This window comes from Lepus europaeus, chromosome 5 (assembly GCF_033115175.1).
Source record: "Lepus europaeus isolate LE1 chromosome 5, mLepTim1.pri, whole genome shotgun sequence".
NCBI classification, from domain to species: Eukaryota; Metazoa; Chordata; class Mammalia; order Lagomorpha; family Leporidae; genus Lepus; species Lepus europaeus.
In genome coordinates, this window is record NC_084831.1 from 33,562,136 (window position 1) to 33,578,330 (window position 16,195).

A 16,195-nucleotide genomic window follows, 5' to 3' on the forward strand; every position below is an offset into this window, starting at 1 on the left:
GCCCACTTAAAATTCTGAGCTTCTCCCTGAACCACTCCACGACCATTCTGGCAGGAACCTCTCCAGTGAGGCACAGCAAAGTCCAGCCTCCAGAGTACATTGTGCTCTGGTTCCTTCCTTTAATACAATCATAATCATAGTGGCAGGCACTTTTTTTTTAATCTCCTGGAATCTTCTCATATTTTGAAATCTATAAAATGAGGGCATAGAGCAAATGACTATATTCTGTTTCTCTCACTTGGATTTCAATAACGATGCTCTCATTTTAAGTTCCTCACCACACGCTTCAGCTGTGCAATGCCCGATTTCCCCTCATCAAGATTTGCTGACAGTCAGGGGAAGTTTTGAACGGTGCTTTAAGTATATATTGAGGAGCAGGGAGTTGGGGGAGGTTGGAAGACTGCACACACGTGCAGTTTCTTTTTTTTTTTTTTTTTAGCAACTGCAGCAGATGTTTGGCGTTTGTAGATTCAATGTTCACTTTTTCAGTTACTTGTGAACAACCACCAGTAGCTGTGTTACAGGAATCACTTAGCTAGAAAGGGAGTTTTCTCGAAAGCCCAGCATCCCCATCCCAAGACACTACCAAGGAAACAGAAACTCTGGAAATGACAGAAACTTTATTTCCTTGAGTGCAAGTTGAAAAGGCAAGTAATTGGTGTCCTGTGACTCATCACAGGAACCACTCCTCTCTGGGTTGAAACCTGATTCAGAAGGAAGTCAAGAGCCTGTGCACAGAGTTCTGCATTTGCAAATTTGGGGACTTGGCAAGGGCTTGAGGTGTATTCATGGAGAATGTCAAGGATCTACTGTATTAAATCTTGATTGAGGAGGTTTTCAAAATCCTTCTGTTGAAATTAAGTCTTCATTTTTATTAGAGCTCTGCTGATCTTCAAACAGCTTCAGCATCGAATGCCTAGCTTGGGAGTCCAGTGAATGACTCAATAGACTAAAACTGGGGACAACGATTCTACAGAGCCTATTGTGTATTGATAGTGCTGTGTTTAGTTTTTCCAACTTTTTCTATCATTCATCAGTTTTTCTCTGGATCCCAGCTAAGCATACGTGGCTCATTTTTTAAAAACTGATCCTGAACCCTGCTTCAAGGATTCACAGATATTCCGAGAGGTCCTAAAATTCCTAAATCTAACTTCCTTATGCTACTCCATGGCACTGCTCTCCAAATCCAGGAACATTCTCAGACCATCCCAACTGTGCATCTAGATGTACAGTAAGGCTCCCTCCTTCTTCTTTCCCTGCCCCCAAATGCCAGCTGCACCTGCCATTTCATAATGCATGGGAATGAGGAGAGGAGTCACTCATGCACTCATGGTTCTCATCAGAACAACCCACCCTCATCGTCCTGCCTCCCAAGCACATGTTTCAGCTCTGACACTCAACAGGGCAGCCCTCTAGACAGTGCTCAGTCACTTCCCATGGCTAACCTCCACCTCCTCTGCCCTCCAAGCTCCCAACTTATTACAACATACCACACTACCCCCTTGCTTATATATGTGGAATCTTTGGAAAGTTCTGAGTTATTTCCAACTAGGTGCAATGACTTGCTTCTGATTAGATGCAATGACCTGTTATAGACAGTTTCTCTTAGCAAGTTTAAGAATTTCTTCAAATATGTTCCCTAAACAATGAAGTTGCATGCATGTAGAAACCAAGCATTACTGTTCTGTTACTTTTAATTAGGTCTTCACATTTTCCACATATGTATTGAATTTTTTAAAATAGCCTTTCAAAAGCATCAGTCTTCATTTTCCTCTACTTTTGTGTTCTCCATTGCCTTTGTTTGAGAGCAAATTGTAACCGAACATACAGGCAAAGGGTCAAGCCAAGCTGAGCCTTGTTCATGTAACTCAGACGTTCTCCCATGGTCAAGCACAATGACTGAACTGAGAAAATACCACCTCCTAGCAAGAGGATGTGGTCAGAACATCTTGAATTCGTTTTTTTGGACAGAACAACACAGTGGTAATGGTAAGTCCATATTCCCTATGCGGACTTAAAAAACAGATGCCACTAGGACCCACCTCTCCTATTTGGTCTTCTCTACCATCAGGCCTCTTCCAACCCCAGTGTTAAAGTCATCGAGTTGGAGCACATGTCCCCTAGTCACACAGGACAGGCTGAGCATCACACGCTCCCTTCTTAGTATTTTCAGTAGCAGTAACTGTTAGAACATAACTGCTATTAATAACAGCATAATGAGGCCTTGCTAAATTTCAGCAAAGATGAGAAAGTTCCCATTCATTTCAACATGAGGGCATTATAGTTGTATTATAGTTTTGATCTGTACAAGGGGGTCTTTAAACAGTCCATGGAAAACAGGTATTAGGAAAAAAGTTTGCAGAGTTCATTCTTTTTTGCACCAGTATAAACTTACTTTTTAATTTTATTCTTCCATGAACTTTCTGAATTATTCACTTAAGCTCCTGGTTGTTCAGAAACAATGAGGGTTTTGCCATCCTGGACAGCTGTGGCTTTTCCTCTAAACATTATGTTAAATTGGGGATGACACTTGAAGGCCTTCTTAAATTGGACACACATATGTCATTTAAACTGGTCTTTTAAATTAAAACATTTATTTTAAGTTAATTATAGATTCACAAGAAGTTGCAACAGTAGTACAGAGAGGTCCCATGTACCCACTTCCCAGCCTCCCCAAATAGTGGCATCTTACATTGCTCTAGTGCATCATCAAAACCAGGACATTACTCTTGGGACAATACACTTAACTAGTCTACAGATCTCACTTGGATTTTATATTTTCCGTATATATTTTTTGGTTCATCTTTGTTAACCATGTTTATTATATCTCCTTAGTATATTTTAAACATCCTTTGCCGTTTGTTTTTAAACTGTTCTGATATACATGTGTCATCATAAGCATTGGTTACCAGGTTACAAAACAGAGTCCTCAAGACCCATCAAAATACATGATATTTCACTGAACTGCTTACACTGAATAGCTACATTAAATAGTTTTGGAATCCCATGCTCTGAATTCTTATGCCTTTTAAATTTTAATTTTCTTTGGTTTTCCTCTTTTTCGCCTTACTATTACTTCTTACTGATGCTTAATAAAAGAACGTACAGAACCCTTTATAGCACTTTGTCAATCTCTTCCAATTTGCAAAGTGCATTTGGCTAAGTAACAACCAAGCCTCTTAGAATTCTAGGTAAATGTGGAGTCCTGAAAAGAGGCTCTGAAACCCCTCCAGTGATGAATATAGCTCATGGCCCTAGGGCCTCTGTTGGTTTCCCATTAGATTTCAACATCCTAAGTGAAATTGTTTAAGTGTTGGTTTTAGGTTAAAGTGGCAGCTTTGGAGCACATGTGACTTTTGAACCTGTATCATTGTCTTCTCAAGATATTGCACTCTGTCAATGAAGAGTAAAACCCGGTCAAGGTTTTGGCCAAGTCTGGCCTGGAATGCCACTGTTGCCCATCCTACAGCCCATTTTCCACGTTCTGCCTGCCCAGTACAAACGCAGATTTGTTAATATGTTGTGACTCCCCAGGAAGTGCAAGGAACAGCAGCCTTTTCAGGGCCTCCTTGATAGGCAGCATGGAAGGCGGAAAAGAATTTGAAAGACACCAGGGAACTCAGAGCGCAGGAAGTGAGAGACAAGTTGAAAGCTATTCAGTTGTCACACAGCCTTCTTAACGTTATCTTCCATCAAGTCAGGTCCTGGAACCTGCCAGGACTTCAGACTAAATGCATCTTCTCCTCGCCTGTCCCTTTCACACACTAAATGCTTCGATAGCTCACTTGGCAAGGATTCCTAGGCAGCACACACTCTTCCACTCCAAAGAGGGCAGCTGCCGCCGAGACACAATGGGCAGAGACAGCGCCACAATAGTACCAGTCAGCCGAGCACGTCTTGATCCACCTCCACAGAGTACGCTTTAGTAGTGAGCCCTTAAAACAAATGCACCGGGATATTCAGAGCTAAAAGACGGCAGCCCTGAGGGGCTGGACTTTGTCACCAAGTCAACAACAACCTAGGCTGAGACACGAAGGGTGTGACAGGTGGCCTGGTGTTAGCAATGTGGTGTCCTGTGGGAGCCTTAACTAGACAGAGTGGGGAGAAGGACAAACAGAGTAATCACACATGGCCTCTCCTCCTGCCTGCCATCTCAGTGGGACAGCTGGTCTCATTCCTTGCAAAAATGAAAAAAAAAAAAAAAAAAAACCCACACACAGGTTTTTTAATCCAAGGATGTATAGAGCTACTGGCCTGTGCAAGTTTTCACAGCTTTAAAGAGCAGATGTCAAAAGCTCGGCCAGCATCTCAGTTTGCTTTTCAGTCCCACAGGAGAGCCTGAGCCCAGAGTGATACTGACACCCTGGTGGGACAGGGACTTCACACTGGCCGCTGGGCAGGAAGCAAGAGGAACAGCTGGGACTCGGGCAGCCCCCCTGGACTTGGGATTCATTTTCTGCATTCAGCTAGGAAACTGGAAGACCCTACAAGGGGGATTCTAACCGTCTCCAAGTTCCCAGAGGAACCAGATCACCAAACACAAGTTCAGACAAGCAATCACTGCTGAGAGAGAGGTGCAGGGTCTTCAGATCCACTGCTAGCCTCAGTGGGACACACAGTCTTGGCCCTTGAATCTGCACAACACCCAAGGTGTCCAATTGTTCCTCCCTGTCCTCACCGTCTCCTGCATCCAGCGCACACATGATTACAGAAAAACATCTTAAACAACGGTAGCGGAGCCGGCTGTCGCTGGGCCAGGGGCTGATGGATGGTTAGTGGTATTACATAACCACACAAACATGGTCAGGCCAACGATTCCACCAACATTCATTCAGCTCACGCTTCATGCTCCTCCACCACGAACATAAGCCGTACTAGCCCAAGCTGCAGATGTGCCTGTTGGGCACATGTTGCTCCACCTGCACAGCCAAGGGCTACTGACCAGACCCGCAGACCCTCTGCCTGCCACCACTGTCCCCAAAGTCAAGACAGGACCAAGCCACAGTAGCCCTGATCAGCAAGGTAAACCAAGCTAACCACCTCAGAGGAAATCAGAGTCCCTCTACAGGGCCCTTCTGTGCAACCCACCCAGGTTGGGCTTGTCTGCCATACACAAGTCCTCAGGCAGCCTGGACAGCCTCATCAGGGGCTGTGGGCACTCTCAGTGTTTCCGTTTTAAAACACAGTAAAGTGTGTGGCAGTACCTGGAAGGGGGTGGGCACCCTCCCTGCTAGCAGCCAGGTAAAAAGCCCCAACAGAATTGGAGTTTGTGTTACATTAGGGCTTGGGGATAGGTTTTGCTTTAGGAACGTATTAAGTGTCCCCAGATGCAGTGGGAAGGGGGAGCTGTCCCTTCTGCCTTAGCACCCAGCATTCTCTGAATCCCATTCTCAACCAAGCAGGCCACGCAGACCCCTCGACCCGGCCAGAACCATCCAGGAGCAGCAGCCAGGGCAACAGGAGCCGAGGCAGGTGCTGCAGGGGACGAACATCTCTGCCCCCCGCGCCTCGGGAGCGCTGGAGTCCCGTGGCCAGAGAGCGGCTATTGCCGCCACCGCTGCCAAATCCAGCCCCGCCGGTCAGCTAGCCAGCACGAGAGAGCGCAGGAGCGAGCACAGGAGGAGCGCAGGGGCGTGCGGCGCGCACAGGGTTACAGCCCCGCCGCAGCTGCTGCTGCTGCTGCCGCTGCTGCTGCCGGTGATTGACGCGCGGGGGTCACTCAAGGCTCACGCCGCTCCCCCAGCACCAGGCCGGGCCGCGCGCTCAGCCCACCGAGCGCCCTAGCCGCCCACCCGGCCGGCCCCTGCCCGCGGCCTCCGGACACCTGACCTAAGAAAGGCAGCGACAAAATGGAATCGCAGCTTGTCCTTCCACTTCCCGGTGGCAGCCGCGGGCAAAAACACAAGCGGTAAAACCAAGCACGAGGCATCCATCCGCCGCCGAATAGAAACCCAGAGTCCCCTACCTTCGGCCTTGGGGTGGCACACTGGTCCTGTGTTCTCTGACCCACGGATCCAGCCCCTTCTTCATGAGTTATTCCGGCCAGTCGGGATTTTGTGCATTTTGTTCGTGAACACCTGTTTCGAGTAAGGGGTAAAGACCTTATTGAGAGGACTGTCCTTAAAAAATAACCTGTGTATACGTGTGTCCATCCAGGCATGCATGCGTATTTGTGTACACACAGATGCACACGGACTAGCCATGGACGTGGAAGCACCGAACTAGGCAGTTGGATAATGGGAGCGTCGGCTGGTTGTGAGCATGCTCGCGCCGGGAACAGATCCACCTCTGTTATTCCTCTGAATAAATATAAATCACGATCAGAAACCCAAACAGAAGCATCCCTCTTGAATTCCTGCTGCTGAAAAACACGGAATAAATTCCGCCCGCAGACACAGAATCTAATCAGCAGCTGTTTTCCGAATCCAGAGCCAACCCATGCCTCCTTGTCTTTTCCACTAGGAGTCCGGACCCTTTTTGAAAAGGGGTTTTAACCTTTTAAAGACACAGTACACCAATTATCACTTTTGGAGAGCTGTCACCCCCAGCTCAGGCAGCCAGTCCCTTCCCCAAAGCCACACATTTATTGGTGCCTCTAAAACATTGCAGATATGTGTATTATATATATATATATATATATACACACACACACACACAGACTATATATATGTGTGTGTGTGTATGTATATGTATGTATATATATGTATGTATATACATATATATATGGAGAAAGAGAAAAGCAAGCAGAAAGCATTAAACCAAGCACGCATATTTACTGCAGTGAAGAGCTTCCCAGTGATGAATCGGCATGTTATGTAAACACAGTGATCCTCGGCTTCCAAACACACATGTTCAGGGGTCGGACCATGCAGGACTCTCGTCAGTATGGGTGTCATCCCCGCCAGCCCCCACCTGCTGATAAAGAGCCAGGAAGCCTGCAACAGCAGCTGAAGGAAGCAGGGGCCTGTGCCACCCAGAGCTCACTACAGGACGCTCCTCATCCTGCCCTGCAGTTCAGGGTCTGTGCTCACCCAGAAAATGGATCTGGCATACTTCTGAAAAGGACCAGATCCTGTTCCAAGACATCATGTCTTCCTACCAGAATCTGGAATCAAAACTACCACCTGAACCATAAAGTTTTGAGATTCAGACTTAGAACCTTCAGGGTTTTGTTCATGAGTTTCTGTGGTTGTTAGTTTTGCTTTTTATGTGTTTTTAAAGGTGAGGTTGAGCATAGGAAGTAGAAAAACAGGATAGGGGATAAATAGCCCCCAGCCTAAATTAAAAAAAATAATAAAACTGATTTGCCAAGCACTTCTGCCACTCAGCTGGTGTTAATCCAGTTTTGTTTTGACTTCTAAAGAGGTAGCACTGAAAAGAAACAAAACTCCTGACTGTACTCATGGTTGAGAGGCAGGCAAATGCCTTTTGCAGTTTCTTTTCCAGCTCAGAGCTTCAGAATGGTGCTGCCTACTTTTTCCTACCCCTGCCAGGTAGCAGCAGCAGCACCACCAGACAGGGCTCACCTCAGGCCACCAGGTTGTCCCTATGGTCACTCCCTGGGCCTCAGTGCCCCCTGCTTCCCTTGCCCAGTGCTGTCAGGCAAACCTGTAAAGCCACTGCACTGCCTCCCTCACCTCCTCACATCTTCACAGGCCACCTCGAAGCCACACACACTCCCTTCCTCCCCCTCCCAGGGCTCTTTAGCAGAAAATTCTCATATTTCATGTGTCATTGCCCCGGTAGCTAGACTTGTCACTGATTGGCTAGGCACTGGCAGCTGGAAATGTCACCAGCCACACAGTGTGGAGCTGGCTCTCCTAAAGCCACCACAGACCTGAGCCCAGGAGGCTTGGTGACAAGGCAAGCAGATGTGCCACAGGGAGCCTGTCACTGCTCTCCAGGTCTGCCCCCACCCCCACCCTCAGTGCTGGGGCAGGGGACTTGGTGGGGAGCTGGAGGGCATCTCAGCAACTGACCACAGGGAGGGAGCTGCTGACATCCCCACTCTGTCCAGCGTGTTTGGGAAGAACTGCACAGGTCTCCATTCAGGCTCATACATTTGGAGAAAATGTTCCTGAGAAAAGCAGTCTCTCTTCACATTAAAAACAGAAAGGGAGGGAGGGAGGGAGGAAGGAAGGAAGGAAGAAAGGGAGGGAGGAAGGGAGGAAGAAAGGGAGGGAGGGAGGGAAGGAGGAAGGCAGGGAGGGAGGGAAGGAGGAAGGCAGGGAGGGAGGGAGGCAGGGAGGGAAGGAGGGAGGAAGGAAGGCAGGGAGGGAAGGAGGGAGGAAGGAAGGGAGGGAGGGAGGGAAGGAGGAAGGAAGGGAGGGAGGGAAGGAGGAAGGGAGGGAGGGAGGCAGGCATCGATAAGACGGGGTGAAAACTCCCCTCTCCCCTGGGAGTTTATCTGCTGAGCTCTATGCAATGTCATGCACGGTGGTAGAAGCATAGCACAGCCAGGCTGCCAGGGAATCCAGGGTGACTCAGTCCACCCTCTCAGCTTCAGAGAGGATAGCTCCTAGCCCTCTGGAAGAAGACTCTGCAGTGTGTTTTGCTGCCACACAACTTTGGATGTGTTAAATCACTTGCACCTGCTGTGTCTTCAGCAGGTTCAACATGACTCACCATTGACGTCTCACCTCATTCTATTTTTCTAACTCAACTAAGCCCTCACTCTCAGGCCTCATTTATGAAAGACACTTCTCATTAGATTATAAAGAAAAGCCTCCCAGAGTCAGATGGGGCTGGAAGGCCATCTGGGTCCAGCCATGCACTGACACGTCAATTCCCTCCACTATTTCCACGCTGGAGCTTCCAGTTTGGAGTTTGGAGAATACTTAGGTGGGCTTGTACATTTACTCTTTCATTTCTCCTCTAAAAACCATTTTCATGACCAAAACATCAGTGACAACGCTGGAACCAAAGAAACATGCCACTAATAAGGCAGATATTTTGAAGACTACAGAGACACAAAGTGGACAGGGCATGGGTGGGGAAAAGCTGATTAGTGCCCATAAGACAATGATTCTGCACAGACCCCCTAAGAAGTAAGTGCATAGGCTTCCAGAAAGGGGCCCTGGAAAACCCCAAACTCACTTGATCAGGATGGGACCAAGGTCATGGGTATCAGTCTAGAGGTAAATTAAAGGTCATTCCACCACTTTTTTGGAAAATGGGAGGTTTGTTCTTAATGTGACTAGAAGGCAGGGGTTTCCAGCTCCATCTGGAATGCCTCATAGAAAAAACAATAATAAATGATGCTTTGTAAAAGTTCACATACAAACAGAAGAAAAGGAGATTTAAATAACCAGATAAAACATAGGGTAACAGAGATTCCAGTATCCAGGACTAGCCTAGCATTAGTCTAGCAAGTGTTCCAGGTGGAGACAGCATCCATAGTGAAGGGGAAAGTTAATTATCAGGAAAGTGATAGAGAATTTTCCAGAGCTCGAGATCGACTCTAGACCTTAGATGATCTCCCTTGCCGGGCAGCCGGATGACTGAGAAAACACATGCTTCTAGAAGGGAGACAAACAATCACAGACTTCCTAGTAAGGGAAGATTCTAAAAGGAAAGAAAATCAGAGTGCCCTCACTCTTCTCATCTGCAACACTGTGCTCAGACACTGGCACTGGTGTTCGAGAATTGTAATGGAAACTTAACAGCTGCCAAACTGTAATCTCTCCCTTATGCAACAAAACAAAGAGATGGTCAAGGGCAAAGTAATTGCGTCATTCAAATGCCCTTTATGTTTAAAAAGATTTTTTTAAGATTTATTTTATATATTTGAAGGACATTGTTAAAGAGAGAGGGAATCTTCCATCAGCTGGTTCACCACCTGACTGGCCACATCGGCCAGGGCTGGGCCAGGCCAAAGCCGGGAACCAGGAGCTTCATCTGGGTCTCCCACTTGAGTGTAGGGGCCCAAGGACTTGGGCCATCTTCCACTGCTTTCCCGGTGCATTATCAGGGAGCTGGATCAGAAGTGGAGCAGCAAGGACTCAAACCAGTGCCCATATGGGATGCCAGTATTGCAGGTGGCAGCTTAAACCCATTATGCCACAACACTGGCCCCAAAAGAACTGTTTTAAGATTCCTTGAAGATCTCTTCTAGCCAAGGGAAAAAAATAAGCCAGAACAATGAATTCAAGAAGGAAGATACTTATATAAGATATAAGAAAATATAGTGAGGAATGAATCCAATAAAACACATGATAAAAATAATAACATGGGCCGGCGCCGCGGCTCACTAGGCTAATCCTCCGCCTTGCGGCGCCGGCACACCGGGTTCTAGTCCCGGTCGGGGCACCGATCCTGTCCCGGTTGCCCCTCTTCCAGGCCAGCTCTCTGCTGTGGCTAGGGAGTGCAGTGGAGGATGGCCCAAGTCCTTGGGTCCTGCACCCCATGGGAGACCAGGAGAAGCACCTGGCTCCTGCCATCGGAACAGCGCGGTGCGCCGGCCGCAGCGCGCTACCGCGGCGGCCATTGGAGGGTGAACCAACGGCAAAAGGAAGACCTTTCTCTCTGTCTCTCTCTCTCACTGTCCACTCTGCCTGTCAAAAAAAAATAATAATAATAATAACATGGAGCAGGCATTTGGCCTACCAGTTAAGACGCCTGTATCCCATATCAGATCGCCTGGGTTCAATATCTGACTCCAGATCCCGACTGTAGCTTCCTGAGAGGCAGCAGGTGATGGCCAAGTAATTGAGTTCCTGCTACCTATTTGGGTTCCTGTATTGAGTTCCTGCCTGCCCGTTTCCACCCAGTCCAGTCCTAGCCATTGTAGGCATTTGGAGAGTGAACCTGTAGAGGGGAGCACACACACACTCTCTCTCTCACTCTCTCTGCCCCTCAAGTAAATAAATTAAAAAGAAAAAAGTGGATATGGATAATATAGCTATACTTTCATTTAATTGGTATAATTGGTGAAAGATAAGAATATATATGTGTATATATACACCAGGTGTGCATACACAGAAGTCCCCTCATTCTGCAGTTTCAGTTACCCATGGTCCACAAGGAAAAGGACGACCACATGCAGTCCAGCAGGATATTGTGAGAGGGAAAGGTGACACCCACATAACTTTTATCACAGTATATTGTTGTAACTCTTCTATTTTATTATTGTTGGTAACCTCTTACTGTGCCTAGTATATAAATTAAATTTTACCATAGGTATGTGCAAATATGCATAGGACAAAAACAGTATATATAGGATTCTGTATCATAATGGTTTTAGGCATCTACTGGGGATCTTGGAAAATAGCTCCCTCACAGGGAGCTGTATATCTGTATCATCTATATTTATATCTATCTTCCAGAAATGTATATATGGAATTAAACTTCCATGTGATTTGAACAAAAAAAAAATAGAAATCACAATGGAGACAAGACACAGGTGAGTAAAATCACTAGGATAAAAGAAAGGGGATAGTGGGGGGGGGCACTACTGCAGGCAGACAACAGCATCTGTTCCCTCTTCTTCCCAAGACCATGTTTAAATCTATGAAGGATTTTTTTTTAATTGAAATGCACAAGGACAAAGAAAACAGTAGAAGAGCAGTTGGCCCAAAAACTGAAAAAGAAGAATGGAGAAAGACTTGATTTACCAGCTAGAAATATATACTTTCATACTACAGAAAAGAAAACCACAGAGTACAATTGCAGTAACCTACAAAATGGATTGACAGAACTAAGTGAAATTGAGAAACAAATTCATAAAAGCTGAATTTCATATCAGTGGAGAAGAGAATGTACTATTCAATAAACAGTGTCAGACTGTGGCTATCTTTTTCAAAATTTAAGTTTTACTTCTAATTCATACCTTGTTCAAAATATATTCTATTTTAGCAAAATACACACACACACACACACAAAGATGTTATGATTGACCAATAAATCATAGAATACTATAAGGCTTTTTAACTAACAACCAAAAGAAAAAAAGTACATAGTTAGCAGTCTATGCTTAAATATAGGCTAGGGCTAGCGTTGAGGCATAGCAGGTTAAGCTGCTGTCTGCAGCACTGGCATCCCATATGAGTAAAGGTTCAAGTCCTGGCTGCTCCACTTCCAATCTAGCTCCCTGCCAATGACCTGGGAAAGCTTCGGAGGGCCACCCACTTGGGCCTCTGCACCCACGTGGAAGACCAGGAAGAGGCTCCTGGTTCCTGGCTTTACCCTGGCCCAGCCTCGGCCATTGCAAACATTTGGGGAGTGAACAAGCAGATGGAAGATCTCTCTCTCTCTCTCCCTTTTTGTAACTCTGCCTTTCACATAAGTAAAATAAACTTTAAAAAATACATAAATATAGGCTAGATTATGGTCACCCAAGATATCTACTTCCTAATCCCTGCAAACTGTGAATATCATCCTACATGACACAAAAAGATAGGATTAAGTTAATGATCTTGACATGGAGAGATTATCCCGTATTAGCCCCAAAGGTCTTGAATGTAATCACAGGTGTCCTTAAAAGAGATGAGCACAAGACAGAAGAGAAGGCCACAAGACCATGGAGGCTAACACTGAAGAGATGCAACCACAAGCCAAGGACTGCTGGAGGCACCAGAAGCTGTCAGAAGCAAGGAATGGATTCTTTCCTTAAGTCTCTGGAGGAAACCTGGTCCTGCCAACACCTTGATCTCAGCCCAGTGAAAATAATTCCAGATTTCTGAATCTAGAGATGTTGATATAAGCCACCAAGGTTGTAGTCATTTATTGTAGCAGCTATGAAAAACTAAGACAAACCACCATGATGAGGAACATAGTATTTCCTAGGAATTATAATTATTATTATTACTACAGCAAATACTGACTATGTGCCTGGCACTGCCAAATTATTTACATATATCATTTGACTTCCACAGAAGGCGGCAGTAGAGAGCTTGGCTTGTCAGGGCTCCACTACTTAGTAATACTTTGTGTCCTTAGGCATGCCTTATAATCTCCCTATGCTGCTGTTTCTCATCTGAAGAGGCAAAAATTATAGCCCCCTGATGGGGTTGTTGGGAATAAACTAAGACCATTATGTAAAGTGCTTAGAATGGTGCCTGCCAATAGATTTCTACAAATGATGAGTAATCATGAGAAGTCCATCCTTATGCAGTACCATGGTCTGTCTTCCAGAGCTTTCTCTCATTGATTCTTATTCTTCCCTGTGGACAAATACAGAACAGGGGACTCTCCTAACCACTGGAACGTCCTTTAGACATCTGCAGAGAGTGATCACATCTTCAGTAGTTTGAGCTTATTTTCAATCACTGCTCTCAGGAATTCACCTGGAGTCCCTTCCCCATCATGGTCACCACTCCTGAACACATTCCTGTACATCTTAAGACAGGACGCCATCATCATGCTTGTTCTACAATAGGAGTCTGCAAACTACAGCCATCGGTGAGACCTAATTTGTATAGCCTGTGAGCTAAGAATGAATTTCCCGTATTTAAAGTATTATAAACAGAAACAAGAAAGAATTTGTGTTAGAGACCATATGTGGCCTGCAAAGTTTAAACTATTTACTATTTTGCCCTTTTTTGGGGGGAAAAAGTTTGTCAACTTCTGTTCTAGAAGACTCTAGTCTTCTATCAGGGCAGTATAATATTGCTCAACACCTTCTGGCAACCCCATTTGATTGTGATTGTTATACATACTTACTTACCTGTAAGGCTCCTAATTGTTCCATCAGTTTCTATTCTCTCTCCTCTTTTTTACATAGTAATGAAATTCATGGCCACCCAACTAAAAACTGCATTTCCCAGTCTCCTTTGTAGGAAAATGTGGCCAGAAGGCTAGCCACTAGCCAGCGGGAAATGAGCAGACGGGAAGTTTGTAATTCCCCAGTCATATTTTTCAAAGGCAGGATCATACTTTCCCTTTCTTGTTCCCCTTCCCATTGGCTGGAAGGTGCACCTGCCAGTCATGTGGAAGAAGAGCAACAAGAAAGGAGGATCCTGGGTTCCTGGTGCTGCCGTTTCACCCCTGTGCTGCTTTTTCTAAATCTGGGAGACACTTACAAACTTTGAGCTTCTTTAAGCCATTGTTCTTTTAGGTCATTGTTCTTTTTAGGTTAGAGAGCAACTGATTCCATGCTCCACACAATACAATTATCACCTTCAACTCCCAAATACTTTTTATATTTGGGGCTACCAAACTGCACACCTCGCCTGACCTGTACTCAAGCAGTAAATTTCCTGGACCCCACGACAAAACCTTACACTTTGCCCTATTGTATTCCACATTGTTAGGATCTGCCCAACATCTTGCCTTGATATCTGAGACCTAATTCCATTACCCAAAGTAGCGTCTATCCTAATTTCCTGTCAGTCTTTAAAAAGCACTTTAGTTGTAGCACTTAAACAGCATGCTCATCAGAACACCTGATCAATAAGAAGTATAATGCAGGTAGAGAGGCCTATGACATCAGTTTGTGGGGGAGGGAAATAACAGATCAAGCTAAGATCCAAGGAGGAGAGAGAAGAGGAGGTGAGTGCTTACTATACTCCAGTGTCTGTGCTGGAACCTTTCTGTTATCTCATTGGCTAAGCATTTCATTCATTCATTCATTCATTCATTTTAAAAGCAGTAATTTTATAGTAACCTTAAATACTTCCTTTAAGGGTAGAGACCATTATCCATAAATACTTATAAAAATACAGCCTGTGCAAATCCCTCCTTGCTTAAGTTCCTGAATACCCCCACCCCCTCTCTTTGAACACCTGAGTAATGTGTTGCCAGTATTTCTTTCAAGGCTTAATGCAAAAATTAAAAACATTCCAAGAGCATAATCCAGAGACTGAAGTAGAGGCAGGTATTTAGTGTGGTGGTTTCAGACACCTGCACGCCTCACTGGACCACCTGAGTGCAATTCCCAGCTCCAGATCCCAACCTCATTTCCTAACACAGATCCTGCGGAGCAGCAGTGACAGCTCAAGTACTTGGGTTCCTGCGACATACCTGCGAGACCTTACTTGAGTCCTCAGCTCCCAGCTTTGGCCCTTGGCAGACGTAGGCATTTGGGAAGTGAACCAGTGGATGGGAGTATACTCACCTTCTTCCTCTCTCTCAAATACATTTAAAAATTTTTTTAATAAAATAATCATGTGTACGACATTGGACAATGTTTTCAGAAATCTCTGAACTGGGCCATGGTGAGACAGAATTGAGAAGCACCTGTTTTGTCCTCTGTAGCACTGCATGGTAGGACTGAGTAAGCAGCTTTAAGCAGTACCAGACCATCTGTGTTCAAATCCTGTAGGACTGTGTCAATTGCTTATTGGTCCCTTCCTCAGTTCCCTTATCTGTAAAGTGGGGATATTTTCACTGCAACTCTTCTAGACATAACTCCCCTTCCTCCACCTTGCAGATGATGAAAATGAGGCTTAGTTCCCGTCCCAGGCAAACCATTGGGCACACATCAGCATGAGGGCTCAGCCTTAGGTCCATCTGACTCCAAACCTTGTGCTCTCAATTCTTCCAAAGAGAAAGAAGGAAAATACTACTGTTAAGGTAGGAATAAGTTACCAAATCATGCCCACCAGAGGTAAGGTGACAATTAGGAAGAAGCCAGTGAGGTCCATGTTGTCTGTCTTCTACCTTCCAGAAGAAGCTTTCTCTGGGTAGGGGAGAACGACACCCTAGAACTGTGTTTAGAAAACAGAGAGCTGCTTCAAGTCCCAGTCCCTCCTTAAAATCATCCAGCCTGCTTGTATACCTTGATCGGTCGCTTCTAATAAAAAAAAAAAAAAAGCCGCCAGCCATAACCCTTTTTGCCTTTGATTATCTGAAAATAAACAGCTTGGGGTATAAAGTCACATACACAACATCAGAGCATTATTTTTTTTAAGATTTATTTATTTATTTGAAAGAGTTACACAGAGAAAGGAGGAGAGGCAGAGAGAGATCAATCTTCCATCCACTGGTTCACTCCCTAGATGGCCGCAACGGCCTGAGCTGCACCAATCCAAAGCCAGAAGCCAGGAGGTTCTTGCAGGTCTGCCATGTGGATGCAGGGGCCCAAGGACTTGGGTCATCTTCTACTGCTTTCTCAGGCCATAACAGAGAATTGGATCAAAATTGGAGCAGCCAGGACATGAACTGGCGCCCGTAAGGGATGCTGCACTGCAGAAGGCAGCTTTACCTGCTACGCCACAGTGCCAGCCCCCAGAGGAGGCCCATCGTGGAACACAGCTCT

At 45.6% G+C, this 16,195-nt stretch overlaps 1 protein-coding gene across 4 annotated transcripts in view; it reads right to left on the reverse strand.

The window, feature by feature from the left end:
* HIVEP3 (HIVEP zinc finger 3) overlaps window positions 1-16,195 on the reverse strand; it is a 488,676-nt gene that overhangs the window by 368,501 nt on the left and 103,980 nt on the right. For all 4 annotated transcript variants that reach the window (XM_062191080.1, XM_062191077.1, XM_062191078.1 and 1 more), the window contains exon 2: window positions 5,966-6,077. The gene's annotated coding sequence lies outside the window, so the exon portion shown is untranslated. The remainder of the gene's footprint in view (window positions 1-5,965; window positions 6,078-16,195) is intronic.